The sequence below is a fragment of the Solanum pennellii genome, chromosome 8 (assembly GCF_001406875.1).
Source record: "Solanum pennellii chromosome 8, SPENNV200".
NCBI lineage: Eukaryota > Viridiplantae > Streptophyta > Magnoliopsida > Solanales > Solanaceae > Solanum > Solanum pennellii.
Window position 1 is genome coordinate 18,887,967 of NC_028644.1, and position 14,991 is coordinate 18,902,957.

Below are 14,991 nucleotides of genomic sequence, written 5' to 3' on the forward strand. Positions count from 1 at the left end.
CAGCAGCTGCAAATAATTTGGTTAGTAATCTCCTTGTTTGGTGTGTTAATTCTTTAGAATACCCTTGTTAATTATCCATTAATTTTAAGAAGGGGGCGTGACCAGTAGCTTAGGAAGTTTGTTTTAGTTATTGAATGTGCTAAGTATGAACGGAAACCATAATCGGATTATTAGTGGTGTCGTGTTGGTGCTTGGGCTGTTTTGATTAAAGCAAACTGCAGGAAAATTCTGTTTTGGCATTATGTATATGTTGAATGTGATTATGAGTATATACTCCAAAGGATGAATACGATAAGGTAGATGTGTTGCGAATTATAAAACGAGTTATCGCTCGGTGTGTCGTTGCTTCGCTGCTATGGTTGCTGAGACGGAACTGTTTTGGGGAGGGGGCTGTTTAATATGATTCTTTGGGTTATATGTGTTATTGGTATTGCTGTGGATAATTTGGATTGTTGTCGGATTGGGACGAAGTAAGGAAAATAGGGGAAGTGCTGCCGAATTTTCGTTAGATTATTAGCTAGCTTACAAGAAAGTAAAGCACGATGTTTATCTAATTGCGGCACGATTGTTGCTTGTTATAGATTAATAGCTTGAGCAGTAAATATTGGACGTGCGGCTCGATTATTCGGTATGTAACGTTGTCCCTTCTTTCTTTGTTTGGCATGACTTTTAAAAATAAGCGAATAACGGACAGATTTGATACTTACCTCTAGAGCGTCTAAGTGACGTATATTCTTGCTTCCACAATTATTCCTCTATATATCGGCTATGTCTAAGGCTATGATGATCTCTAATATCTATGGTAGTGCTTCTTAGAGTCATTGAGATTTTACGTTTCCATATCGTATTAAAGGTTCATAATCTTGATAAAACATTAATCTTTGGTAATACTCCTTGCTGGTTCACGTTGATTGTTCTATTGAGTTATAAGAAATGATTTTAATTGCATATGGTTGCTCATAATATTCTGCTCGTGCATAGAGTCATTTATCATTTCACCGAGTCCCGGGCCGGGTAATGTTCGTGCGGAGTTTCTTGCATATGTCACTGAGTCCCTCACTAGAGGGCCGGGTATGTATATTATATATATGATTGGTGATGAGGATGGTTATGATGATGATGATGACGGAGATGACGTGATGATTATTTTGCCGAGCCCCTTACTAGGGAAGCTGGGCACCTTATATGTTAAAGATATGCATGATTTTCACTTAAAAGGGTACATGTGTAGCGATATTTTGTTTCGACTTGCCATATTGGTATCCTGTCATCTTTACCTTATGCTTTACATACTCAGTACATTGTCCGTACTGACCCCCCTTTCCTCGGGGGGCTGCGTTTCATGCCCGCAGGTGTAGACGCACAGTTCGGTGATCCTCCCGCCTAGGATATCTACTCTGCTGATTGGGAGAGCTCCACTGTTCCGGAGCCCAGTCGTTTTGGTACATAACTTTTTGTGTAGTCTTTTGCTCGTCTATGGGTATGACGGGGTCCTGTCCTGTCGAGTTTCACTACTGTACTCTTAGAGGTCTGTGGACATTATGTGGGTTGTATATATATGTTTTGAATAATGGTCTGGACATGGTTTTTTTGGGATGTCCACTTGTACAGGGGCAGCCTTGTCGGCTGCGTACATCATTGTGTATTGTGTATTGGCAGCCCTGTCGGCTTACGTATGTTATTATGCTTTGGATAGTGGCGGCGTTGTCGGCTCGCGTATGTTGTTACGGTTGAATGGTTATGACTCCTTATAAGACAGGTCCTCTTTATATATATATGACGTTGGGGTTGACTTGATTTGATTGAATTCCATATTGTCTTAGTTTCAGTTGGTTATACTTAGCAGGTTTGTATGTGGGTGTCCAAAACGGGCACTAGTCACAGCCCATCGAGTTGGGTCGTGACAAAGAGTGGTGACGAACAACGATTTTCTAATTCTTACATAAACCAACCTTTCGCTTTTAAGAAGAACTCAAAAGATAAAAGTGTTAGTTCGTGCTCATAATGGATAATGTAAAATATGACACAGAGAACAAGTTAAACACATAAACATTGTTTTGATTGAAATACACTCAATTCTATCACATAACATACAAATAGTTATTGCGCGTCCTATACAAATAGTTGAACTTTTAGTGCCAAGGGTAGGCCTATCGATCTGAAGGATGTATTACGCTATTTGATAACATTTCATCGTCCCACAAAACACTTGGTACAAATTTTATGAATAAACCAAATAGGATTACAAAATAAGAAAGAAAAAAAAAACAAATAATCAATTCCACGTGGGGGTACCATCCTAAACTAAGCCTTTGTAAAAGGTACTTTCTCTTGAACTTCTTATCATCTTCGAGTGCCAATGCCTTTTGGATGAAATAATAGCTTGTAAATATCCTAAATTTACTAAAGTAAACTATTAAGATAAACCCGTAACCCAATGGACAATGGTTTGTCAAACGCCGTATATATCCTCCGAATTTAAACACATAATTATGATCATCCATTTAGACCATAGACCATTATGGACTCAAGGTGATCTTTCTAGTATGACCCAACACGCCTTGGGTGTTGGGTCATCTTAGGCTAATGCGCTAAATTTGGGGATTTGACCTTGCTCTATACTAGTTTGACTAAGAGTGGGTTTTATTTATAGTGGATAGATGGCCCAAGCGAAATACTTGCTGGGACAGTTGATGACCGTTGACTATCAAGTAGTCAACTACATTCGTCAGGGTGCCCTGAAAGAAGGATTGGTTAACGAACGACTGCGAACCACATAATCGTCCTATAAGTATAATATAAAAAGGCCAAAAGGCGGAACATGTCATGATGCAATGCCAACATATATACAATTAAATAAATAATGAATAAATTACAACTATAATATACAAAAAACCAACTAAATATACAAGATCTAAGATATGACCAATAAAAGAAAAGTCTCCTCGATTTGAAAAAAATGAACTCATCTTGGTTAGAACCTCTATGTTCCTAGTAGAGTCGCCATTTTGTTTACATCCCTACTCTATTCAAATAGGGAGAAATGTCGCGGTGACTCAAAAAATAATCAATTGATTCAATTTCAAAAGAATTTTAGGAATAAATGAATTTTAAAAAGAGTTGTCACCTAATTTTAGGAAAAACTAGAAAACCAATTTAATGTCTACGAAACCATTAGTTCTAGGTAAGGGGTTCAAGTGATTCCGAAGGAAAGGTGTTAGACACCATTCGACATCCACAAATGTGGGTCCCCACTGAATTCATTTTTTCAAATTGAGGAGAAAATAAAACTATAAACAAATATAACAGGCATCCAATATACACAAATAGTAAAATACAAGAATAATAAGAAAAGGCCTAAGCTTGCCTATCGCCAATAATATACACAATAATAAATAAAATTACAATTCAAATTTTATTCGAATAACTTCGATGGAAAGCAACTTGGGGTACCTGTAAAGACACTTAGTAAAAGATTTAGTACTAAATAAATATAAATAAAAATGAATAACTCAAATAATGACTTAAAAATAAAAGCCCGTCTTATAAAGATGGATGCCTTGGAAATCGACGATAATTTCTTCATCGAACAAATTTAACAAGTATATAATATAAACTTAACTAAAACTCCCTCTTTTAATTTGGAAGACCTCTAAAATCGACGGAGATATTTTCTTATTGTCCAATTTTAACAAGTATTTAATATAAATTTAACTAAATTTTCCATCTTTTAAAAGGGAGAGGCCTCCAAAATCGACGGAGAGATTTTCTCATAGGCCAATTTTAGCAAGTATTTAATATAAACTTAACTAAATTTTCCGTCTTTTAAAATGAGGAGACCTCCAAAATCAACTGAGAGATTTTTTCATAGGCCAATTTCAACAAAAATTTAATGTAAACTTAACTAAATTTTCCGTCTTTTAAAATGGGGAAGCCTCTAATTTGACAGAAAGATTTTTTGATAGGCCAATTTTAACAAGTATTTTATATAAACTTAACTAAATCTTTCGTCTTTTAAAATGGGGAGACCTCCAATACTGACGGAGAGATTTTCTCATAGGCCAATTTTAACAAGTATTTAATATAAACATAACTAAATTTTCCATCTTTTAAAATGGGGAGACCTTCAAAACCGACGGAGAGATTTTTTAATTGGCCAATTACACAAAAATATGTACACGAAACAATAACAATACCACAAACAAAAGGAAAGACAAATGTGTTACTAAATCTAAGCTAAAAGAGTTTCATGCAATTAAATTACAACACCAACATCTATTAATTAATAAAATAAACATTACTTATATATAACTTGACGATATATAAAATAAGAGAATTATAAGTTAATCATTTAATTCAATATTATCCAACAACAAAACAAAATAACAAAGAGTAAGCAAAATAGTATCCTAAAACTAAAGAAACAAGCTCTAGGAGAAAATTTCCATAAAAACAAAGTAAAAGAGTGAAAATATTAAAGCAATAACATCCCATCACAAAACCCAATTAAAGTTGCTGAAAAATTTAAACATTTACACAAACAAAAAAAAATATATAAAGTAACGATTAATAAATCCAACATGAATATATAATAGGAAAATATCTCTAACACCAAATAGTTAATAGACAAAGAATAATTAAAAATTATACACCATTAATATAAAGCAAACAAAAACACTCAAGTAAAAACAAATAACAATATTTAAATCATCAAAATTTATTTAGCTACTAGACTATAAGAGGTAAGTAATAATAATAATAAATAGTATAATCAAATGGGTCAAGTGAGGCAGAGCAAATAAAAGGCAATTACTTAACAATTCAACTTTTGACAAAGAGCAGTAACCAAGAACAAACATTTATGTTGTCGGAGTGAGACCTTTTTCGGCCAAATTTGTGAAATAAAACAATGTAAAGGACTAAACATGAAGAGACTCATAAAAAAAATAAGCATAGAGAGATTCAAACTGTGATAATTTTTTTTTTAAAAAAACAAGAGAAGAAGAAGAAGGATTGATACCATAGTGAAAGAAGAGTGACGGGGACAATTCGGTCTTGCTTCCTGGGGCAACGGAGGTCGGTGTATTGCTGGTTATGTCTAGTTGTTCACGGATCTTAAAGCCCATGGTTTACTTATTGTTTTGGGTCTGTGCTTCGCCACTGTCTTACTTGTATTGAAGAGAAAGAACAGAGGCATTGAGGTATTGTTCCGATAGGATTTTGACATGAGGTTTGGAGGTTCTTTCACTGATTTCGCCGAAGTATATGGCTGTTGTCCACCAAATATTGGAGTTAAGAGCTATCTGAATACCTGCAAAATAGAAAAGAAAACGTAAAGGGTGAAGAGGAGATGGGATTGGTGTTGTTTAGCTCCGGTTCATCAGAGCTTGGAGCTTCTTGCCTGAGCTGGAAGAAAATGGGGTTGAAACGGTGGTTTGCTGGTGGTTTTGGAGCTGTTCTAAGGATGGTGTGTTCATTGCTGGGTAGAGGAAGTAACAGTGATAGTCGGAGTTATTTCAGTTGGTGGGTGGATGGTTGTTCCGACTTGATTGTTGCCGGAACGGAGAGATAAGGAACAATTAGCTTGGGTTGCTACCTCGGCTGGGTGGTGGCAGCAGCTCTAGGAAGGAAAATTAGGATTTTGACACATTTGGACTTCTTCCTCTCAACATAAAAAAATATTCACCACATCTTATTTTTTGACGTAATCTAAACCTAAATAGAAAAAGATGGTCCCAAATGTGTGGGCTTTGAATTGTGGCCCAAAATTATCGGTTCAAATTTTAATCGTATTTTAATAAATTTTTTAGATTGTGCAAAATACTAAAGAAAAAACTTAATGAACGTAAATAACGACATGTAAAGATGCAATTTTAAAATTAACTAATAATAAATTCTAAATTTTAATAAATAAGGATAGTTATCTATAAATCTATTTAAAAAATTATTTTGAACTATTAAATAAATAAAGTCACGAATTTGAAAAATGTTAGGCTAAAATTGGGTGTCAACAATGAGGCTATGGATGGTGAACATGTTAAGAATGACTTTCAAGATAACCTTAGTATGTAGGGTAGTATGGGCTGCCTTATGTACATTGCACAAGCATATTTTAAGATGACCATAAGAGTATAGTACTCTTTAGTATGAAGAACATATGTCTTAATTATGATAGTGGATTATGATCAAGAATGACCAAAGAGAAATTCTTAGCTTTGGTAGTAGTATGGGATGCTACCTTAGCTTTGCACAAGCATACTTGGACGTAGCTTTTTATGTAAGGAGGACAAGTAAGTATGAACACTTGTATGCTTTATGATGTTGTAATATGCTTATGATATACATGTTATTCTTATGTCTTTATCTCTTATGATTATGTCTATTATTGACTAACCTTTTGAGATATCTTAGTTGGTATTTAGTTTCCATACTTAGTACATATCGTACTAATGCATATTGCCTACATGTTATCCATGTAGGGTCTTGAGAAGATTGAGTTACTTGAAGGGTAGAGTTTCCAAGGTTACCAAGAAGAGAAGAAGTTGTGAGTCCTTATAGCTTCAAGGACGAACCTTTATTTTCCTGTATGACTTTCTATATTTTAGATTTTATGTGGATTGCGTCCCAATGTTTGTCATCCATGTCAAGTTAGATGGTTTTTGAGACAATGTTATTAGAGATGCTTCCGTGTTTATGAAATATCTTTTGGTCTATGTTTAAAGAAAGTTTTTAAATTCCTTCCATTTAGGCACGATGTTATGTAGTGATGTGAAGAGGCTTGTACAAGACCTCCGAGAGGTCGAGTACGCCGTGTCGCGATCCGAGGGTTTCCCTAACTTCTAGGGTGTACTTGCGGGTCGTGACATTAAACCACTTTGAATATCATAACATAAGCATAGAACAATAAAGAGTAATGTAACGAACCTCAAAATGAAATAGGTAAAACTAGAGCTTCACATGTGTTTTGTGAGTTAATAATGTGTTAAAATTTTGAATAATAGCTTTAGAAGTCAGTTTGAAGAGTTTGAAAGTCGAACGTCTAAGAATGACCAAAACTAGCCTTGTGCGAGTGCTAGCGTATCCTTGTTTGTTGTGCATGTTTTTAGGTGTTGCTTGGTGTCTAAAATTAGTGTGGATGGCACTAGTACCTAGAAGGACATACCAAGGGTCAAAATATTTGAGTACGACTCCCTGGAAAACCAGCCTCAGGTTCCCCAAGAAGGACCCAAACGGTCGCCAAGGAAGCTGCCAGGCAGCCGATATTTGGAGCCAAGGTCTCATCACGCCTGCAACACTTGATGGGCAAATTTTTCCGTGCGATGTGGGGACAACACAAACCATTCTTTCCCAATATTAATTCCAGAACCAACATGTGGAGGTGTCCCCGCGATGTGCAGCAAAGTCCAGATTTGGTCACGTCATTTTAAAGTCAAATTAGACTTTGGAAAAGGGTCCAATTAGTGTAGGGGTCTTTTGGGAACTTTGGGTATTACTTATGGACGATTTTTAGGCCACTTTAAACCCCAATTAACCCATCAAATCAAAACCCTCAAGTTCAAAGCAAAATCTCTCCAAATCCCTTTCTTTAAAAAGCTTCATTTTCATGTAGCTTTGAAGCTCCAAGAAATAAGGTCTAAATTCTTCAAGTTTCAACCCAAATTTCGTGGGATTTTTATCAACTAAGGTATGGTAGTTCATCCTTTATTCTTATCTCATTCAAGGAGCCAATCCAAAGACTTTTCAAAAAGGGTTTCAAATTCTAAATTCTTCTATTTTGAATTCTAAGCATGTGTTTTTCATAAAAAGGTTTTAATGGATGGATTATGATGTTTTCAATATAAAGTGATGGTTTTATGGAAAAAAAACTCAATGGACCCATGAACATGCAAATTCTCAACTTTTGACTTATGAAGTGGGTTTAATGTATATGATTAGATAATGTTAAAGTTGTGTTTTCCTTATTTTATATTGTTATTATCTACTACCTTTTGCCTTATTGTGATAAAATATTGGAAACTTGAGAAAATATGGTGAAAGCTTCGATGAAGGGTAAGTTGACTTATATTGTTTAGTTCATATTGAATTGATTTTGAGTGGTATGGTCCACCTTTAGTGGAAGTGTTTACTTGAAATATATGAATATATATATATATATGTGTGTGTGTGTGTGTGTGTGTGTGTGTGTGTGTGTGTATTGTGATTATGTCCTTGAAGGCATTGAAGGTGTAGCAAGAGATGTTATGATGTATATGCCTGAGATGTCTTACGAAATTGTTAATGTGTGGCTTGAAGATGTTATGTCTAAATGAAGTACATGTATATGTAAAGCATGATATTTTGTGAATTATGATGAATGTAGGTTTAATCATGTTTCGAAGTCAATGTTATGAATAATGGTGGTTATGTGAAAAGTGTTCTCACATGTACTCACACACACTTTTAATGAATGAAGTTATGAATGTGAATGGGGGATCGTAAGATAGACACACTTCGTGAGTAGAGATGAAGTGTCTAGATCATTCTATACTATTCCGAAAGAACTCTAGAAACGAAAAGGGGGATTTTAGGGTGAAAACTCTTCGTTAGTTGAGGTGAAGTGTTTAGTAGCAACCTCACTATTCCCAAGAGCTTTCCAACATGGGTTGGAGTTTGGATATTCTTCGTGAGTTGAGATGTGGTATTCAAAATTAACCTCTAGGGATAAGTACTCTTAGTTAGTTGGGATGTCTTATTAAATATTTATCTCTTAACCTATAGTCTATGAATGTTTAAGACTCTGTGGGGGAGTATTCTCAGCACCGAGATTTGAAGAAGGAGTGGGTACACTTCGTGAGTAAAGATGTTGTATCGAATGTACCTCTTGAGATGAGTGCTCCTCGTTAGTTGAAATGAATAAGTTAGAAGCAATCTCCTTATTCCTTAACTATGCGCCTGTATAGGTATAACTATTGGAGATCCATGTAAAGGTTAAGAGTATGACCCCACTTTTGGCAAGTAGGTATCCCTCTTTCGATACGGGTCAATACCGGGATTCCATGTCTATCTCTCATGGTCTATACCGGTTAAATCCCCAACACAAATGAATGTATGTACTAAGTCTTCTAAAGGAAAGGGTGTACAACTTACGGCAGGTGGTGGAATGGGATGCTATCTACCCATTGCACAAGTAGACATTTAGAGGAAGTCTTGGTGTGTTCTTATATGATAAAGTATGAAGGGGTCATTATATGATGTTAATGAAGTATTTTGACTTTATGTATAATGTTAAAGAAGTGTGTTGATATGATGCCTTGTATGATGAAAGCTATGTAAATGATACTAAGGGACACTAATTGAAATAGTAGTACGGGATGCTACTTTCACATTGCACCAAGTGTTACTTGGGGGTTGTGTTTGAGGATGGTCTTTATGTGATGTTCCAAAATGCATGTGTGTCTTCTAGCATCTGTAGTAATGAATGTTGACTTGTTAAATGAAATGACGCATGCTTATCTTTGGTAGTCTTAAGGATCACTTAGGTGTGTATTGAAGAGGTTGTATGGGCGGTCTTTCAATGTCTTACCTAAGTGAGTATTATGATAACTTTGGATACGAATGTCTAAATGAATAATGGATTACTTGATAAATGAGTCTAAATGTTGAAGTTATGGATGTTTTACCTTGTATGCTGAATGATGATTTGTATGATACTTGGTAAACTTGATTCATGAAGGTTTTACTAAATTAGCATGAAAGTATGTTTCAACTAACATGTCCTCTTTAGCATGTTTTTACTTAATGCCATACTTAGTACAATGTTTGTACTAACCTGATACTCTTTTATATTTCTCAAAGTATAGGTGGAAAGCAAGGGAAGGGTTCTTAGAAGGCAAAGCTTTGAAAGTCGATTCTCTCAAGATTGGTATGTCCTCATATATTCGAGGACATAGACCATGTTTCTTTTAATTTCTTTATTTAAGACTTTGTAAAATACTTAGTATGTTTTCTTTTAATATAAAGAGTCGTGACCCTAAAACATTAAGATATGTCCTTAAGTTGGCTTGTGATGATGAGACTTGCTCCTTAGTTTCATCAAAGCGTTTCTTATTATGATGTTGTGAAAAGTTTTATTTCCGCACTACTTTTCATACTAATGTATTGAATGATAGCTAAGAGACTTGTACAATACCTCCATGAGGTCAAGTACGTTGTATGACGACTTGAGAGTGCTCTAACTTCTAGGGTATACTCTCAGGGTGTTACAAGTAAAAACACATTTCAAGTTCAAAATTTGGATAATGGAAAGCGGAAGTCTAGACTTGTCTCAACATAGCCAACTACCACAATAGTCGAAATGAACAGGGCCATAGCTCATACAACATAGTCTGAAAAGGAAATACAAAGAAGGAAACTACATACATAACATTTGTCCTCGAATCACGAAGACTCACCGGCAAGCTGGGAGGATAAGAAAATCCAAGATTTATCAACAATGATGACCACCTTGATCACCATGAGAACCAGACCATACACTTATGGAAAAACTTGCATTAAGTATGATAGCAATGCATTAAAACCATGAAGACATGCTAAAAGGGACATTTTAGTTGAATGCATGTAATTTACTAAGTTAAAGCATCACTTTGAAGGTAATGGAAAAGCATAAGTCGTAAGCATACTCATTTCATAGATCACCATACATAAGAGGAACATACCATAAATGCCCTTAAAGTATACATATGCAATGCATGAATAAGATCTCATAATTGCACCCATACTAAGTAAAGCTTCTTGAATAACTTTAGTTTTATCACGCCCCAAACTCAAGGGGTGAAACTAGCTCCTAATGCCAAAACTCAGGCCCGAGCCGACCTTGTTGAACCATTTGTTACTAGCATATGGCAACCACACGCAATCAGAAAAACAAGCAAGTATATCTCGACTTAAAACTATGCCCTCGGCCGGCAAGGCCCCTATCAACAAATTTATCAAAGAAACAACTACTCCCAAGAGTAGAGATAACTAAATAGCCAACTAGCACATAAGTGCCAATTGGTTCATCGATGCCACCATGATATGTATACCAAAACGAAATGTAGGTATATATCAAGACAATACATCAAACATCTCACAAGCTTCAGAAAACTAAAAACTAGGCCAACATGGCCATAACATAGCTATATGATGCGTATTATCGTGACCAACGACACTAGCCTACAGTTTGTGTCACATATGGGGAGCACCCCCTAGATATAACTGACGTCGGCGTCCTCATAGAGGACTAAGACTAGCCTCTTATTTTACATCATTACATTCAAAGGTTAAAAATGTGGAAAATTTAAAAGTTTTACATAGACCTCTCGCATACACACAATATATATTCATATCGAGTATACATAGACACTTGGTATAAAAAGATTACATAGTCTTCTACTTTTATTGCACGTAGATTTATAAGATAAAATTAACATAGTCCTAAAACAGTGTCTCATCTCGTGAACATCTAAAACAAGAGTATATCAATTGGGCATATCTCATACATCAATGTAATAAAACCACATATAAGCTATACAATTTGTACTCAAATGAAGAGGGAGAACATAGGAGTCTTACAACTAAAACAACATTCATAAGCTCGATATTAACAATGCCCTCGGAAAGTGAGGACCCACCCAACTTGGATGATTGAGGAATTCCAAGTCTTCTACAAAGTCGTCTCAAAAGCCCTTCAACGACCTGAACCTAAAATGTTGGGAAAAAGGGAGAAAATGGGGTTAGCTCATCACATGTACTAAGTATGTGACCATATTCACATAAAATGTCAAATCATGCTAAAAAGGGACATTTCATTAAAACATGCTATTTTACATTGGGAAAGCCTTATGAAAATTCAAGAACCAATACAAGTCATTAATGCATATTTATCAAGTCAATACCATGTACTATACAAGACCTAACCACCTTAAGTCAAATCAAGTCACATGCATATAAACACACTTGCACCCATAACCAAATACAACTCTATCATCAAGTCATAACATCACAAGCATGAATAAGATTTCATCTCATTATACCAAAGCAATACCATTAATCATGACCCTCATTAAGTCCACTTGTGCAATAACTTAGCGAAGCCCTATAAATTTACTTAATAAAAAAAACCTAGCAAGACCATAACCAATATCTAACTCCACATAACACATCATAAGAGTACTTAATATCATACTTTAGAAATAGAGACCAAGTACATGTTCATAAGAGTAACAAACATCACATAATGTCATTGTACATGTCATATCATCATATTACCATCATTTTTATTTATAAGCATATACACACATAAGAACATCCTCCCAAGACTCCCATAAATGCTAACTAGTGCAATGTATAGGTACAGTCCCCTACCCCTGCCTATACTAAGCTAAACCCCTTAGGTCATCCTAGTTAGATTTCATTTATTACTTCATTTTACCCTTTGGGAACATCTTGCCTTAACCGACATAGAACAGATGAGCTAATGTGGAATTCGGTGTCATGGAACCCTACACCGAAACAAGACGGACTACATGCAAAAGTAGTACCAGCAACTACGTGGATCTACTTGTTATTATTCATATGGGGGCAACACAGTTCAAGAACTAGGAGATATAATTGGGACCCTCTTTATGCTACAATGATTATAGTCTCCAATTTCAAGAGTACATTAGTCATCCTACCTTCTGTATGTGGGAAGGGACACTCCTCACTCTATTTCACTCGGTGCTAAGCTAGAGTGTCTTTAAGCCTTTAATAATAATCATAGCTTAGTTTAGGCTATAGGGTCTATCCCTTATATAATCAACATCATCATAACTCAATAAGAATGGCATTGGTACTTTCCTTTCTTTGTAATTCATACATGTGAGGTTAGCACATTTACACAATCATTCATGATAAGGCACATTGGTAAGTGGTCACCATCCTCATAACATTTACATCTTAGCCAACACCCCACAAAATCACAGTCAGACATTTCAATTCGACATCATACCAAACCTATCAATCTTAATATAAGGTATATTTTTACAATACATTATTACTTAATCAAAAGTAACCATAATTGAAGTAAAGAGTTGAGATTACAAGACTTACCAAGTCTCCTTCACAAGCCAACATCAAGATCTTACTATCAACCCTCAAACTCAACCCAAAATGGGTGTAATATCATCATACAATAGTAACTAACATGATAATGAAGTGAATTGAAGCACTATACAACAATCCATCACTATTTCATAGGTTAAGATTAGAGATTTAGGTCAAATTCATAATCTACTTCACAACCTAGATTAATTGCTCAAGAACTAGCATGATAGGAGTACAATTCATTTCAATCTATTCATAAATTGATACAATAACATAGTAGGATAGTAATTCAACCAATAAAAAAGTCATTTGAATCAACACTACAGTATTCAACTTAAGATCACAACCTAGGATTAAGGGGAAAAGGTTATCTTCTATAAACTAGACCAATCAATCAATGAATAGTGTAATATAGTCATAATTCATCATAATCTAATAAATACAATCATAAGAAACCATAAACAAATCCAATTGAAAGATTGATTCTAATATTGGAAGAAACCCATATGAAAACTCATCTTTTGAAATCAATTTGAAAGAACCCTTTGGGAAAGTGATCCCAAAGGTGAAAGGAATCTCATACCATGTTGATTGATGAAGATGTAACACTCCAAAAAGTCAAGACCTAATATAGAGACTAACATGAGTTTCTCAGGGTTTAGATACCTTTTTAAGACCTAAAATAATGTTTATAAGTCATTCGAGAAGTTTTAGAGCCAAAGACGTCAAGGAACGTCCATGACGTCCGAAAACTAGCTTAATTGAACTAGTTGTTGTCGCTATGTTTTGGGGATGGTTTGAGAGGTTAAAATGGAGTCTAAAACTAGTAAAAACACATTGGTTAGGTAGAGTCTAGTATAGAGGGTCTAAACGTCATATAATGACTCCCCAAGGACCCCTCGAAGGGTCCTTGAGGAGGACCCCAACACGGATGGGCAGGCTACCAAAGCAGCCTGCGCGAGTCAAGATTCAAAGGGCTGCTAGGCGACGTGCAGTACACACGGACCCTACTGCCTCAGATAACTTTTTCAAAAATAAAAATGGGAATTAGCCTCGCAACGCGAAGCTATTGATCAGATTCGATAAAATCGTATTTTTGGCATTTTGACTTCAAAAAAAAAACAAATTTAAGTGAGGGGTGTTTTGGGTGATTTAGGGGGTGACTATATATTGAAATAGGCTCATTTTTAATCCATTTAAATCTCTCCAAGCCCAATTTGCAAAACAAACCCAAAAGCTCTCACCTCTCTCTACTTTCTCTCTCCCCAATTCCTCCATTGAAGAAGGAATATAGCTTGAAGAAGAAGGTCAATTTCTCTAGGATTTCACTTCAATTTTGTGGATTTATCTTAATTAAGGTTTTGGTTCTTCACTCTTGGGATTCCTTTCGCCAAAAGGTCCTTTGAAAGTTACTTTAATTACCCAATTCCATGGGGTTTTCCAATTCTAACGGGTTTTCTTCTAAACTTCAAATTGATGATAAATTGAGATTTCCGATGACCAATCGAGTATAGATTGTAGATTAATTGATGTTACTTGATGCAATTTCATGTTGAACATGTTCCCTTCCCCAATTTCCCCAAATCTTGGATCTTTGTCATAATTTGATGGGAATTGAAGAATGATTGGATTATTAGACTTGTTTTTATCTATTCTAATTCATGTATGGATTGACTAGGGTAATATATTGTTGGAATTGGATCTAATTCTTGATGAATTAATCATGAACCCTAATTACCCTAACCCTAGTTATGAATTGATGTTAATTGGGATAGTGATGATGCAATTGACCTTGCTCTTGTATTAATTATTATTGATTGATGTACTACACCCATTATTGGATGTAATTGGTTGGTTCATGGTCAGGCCATGATGATGGATTTTAAA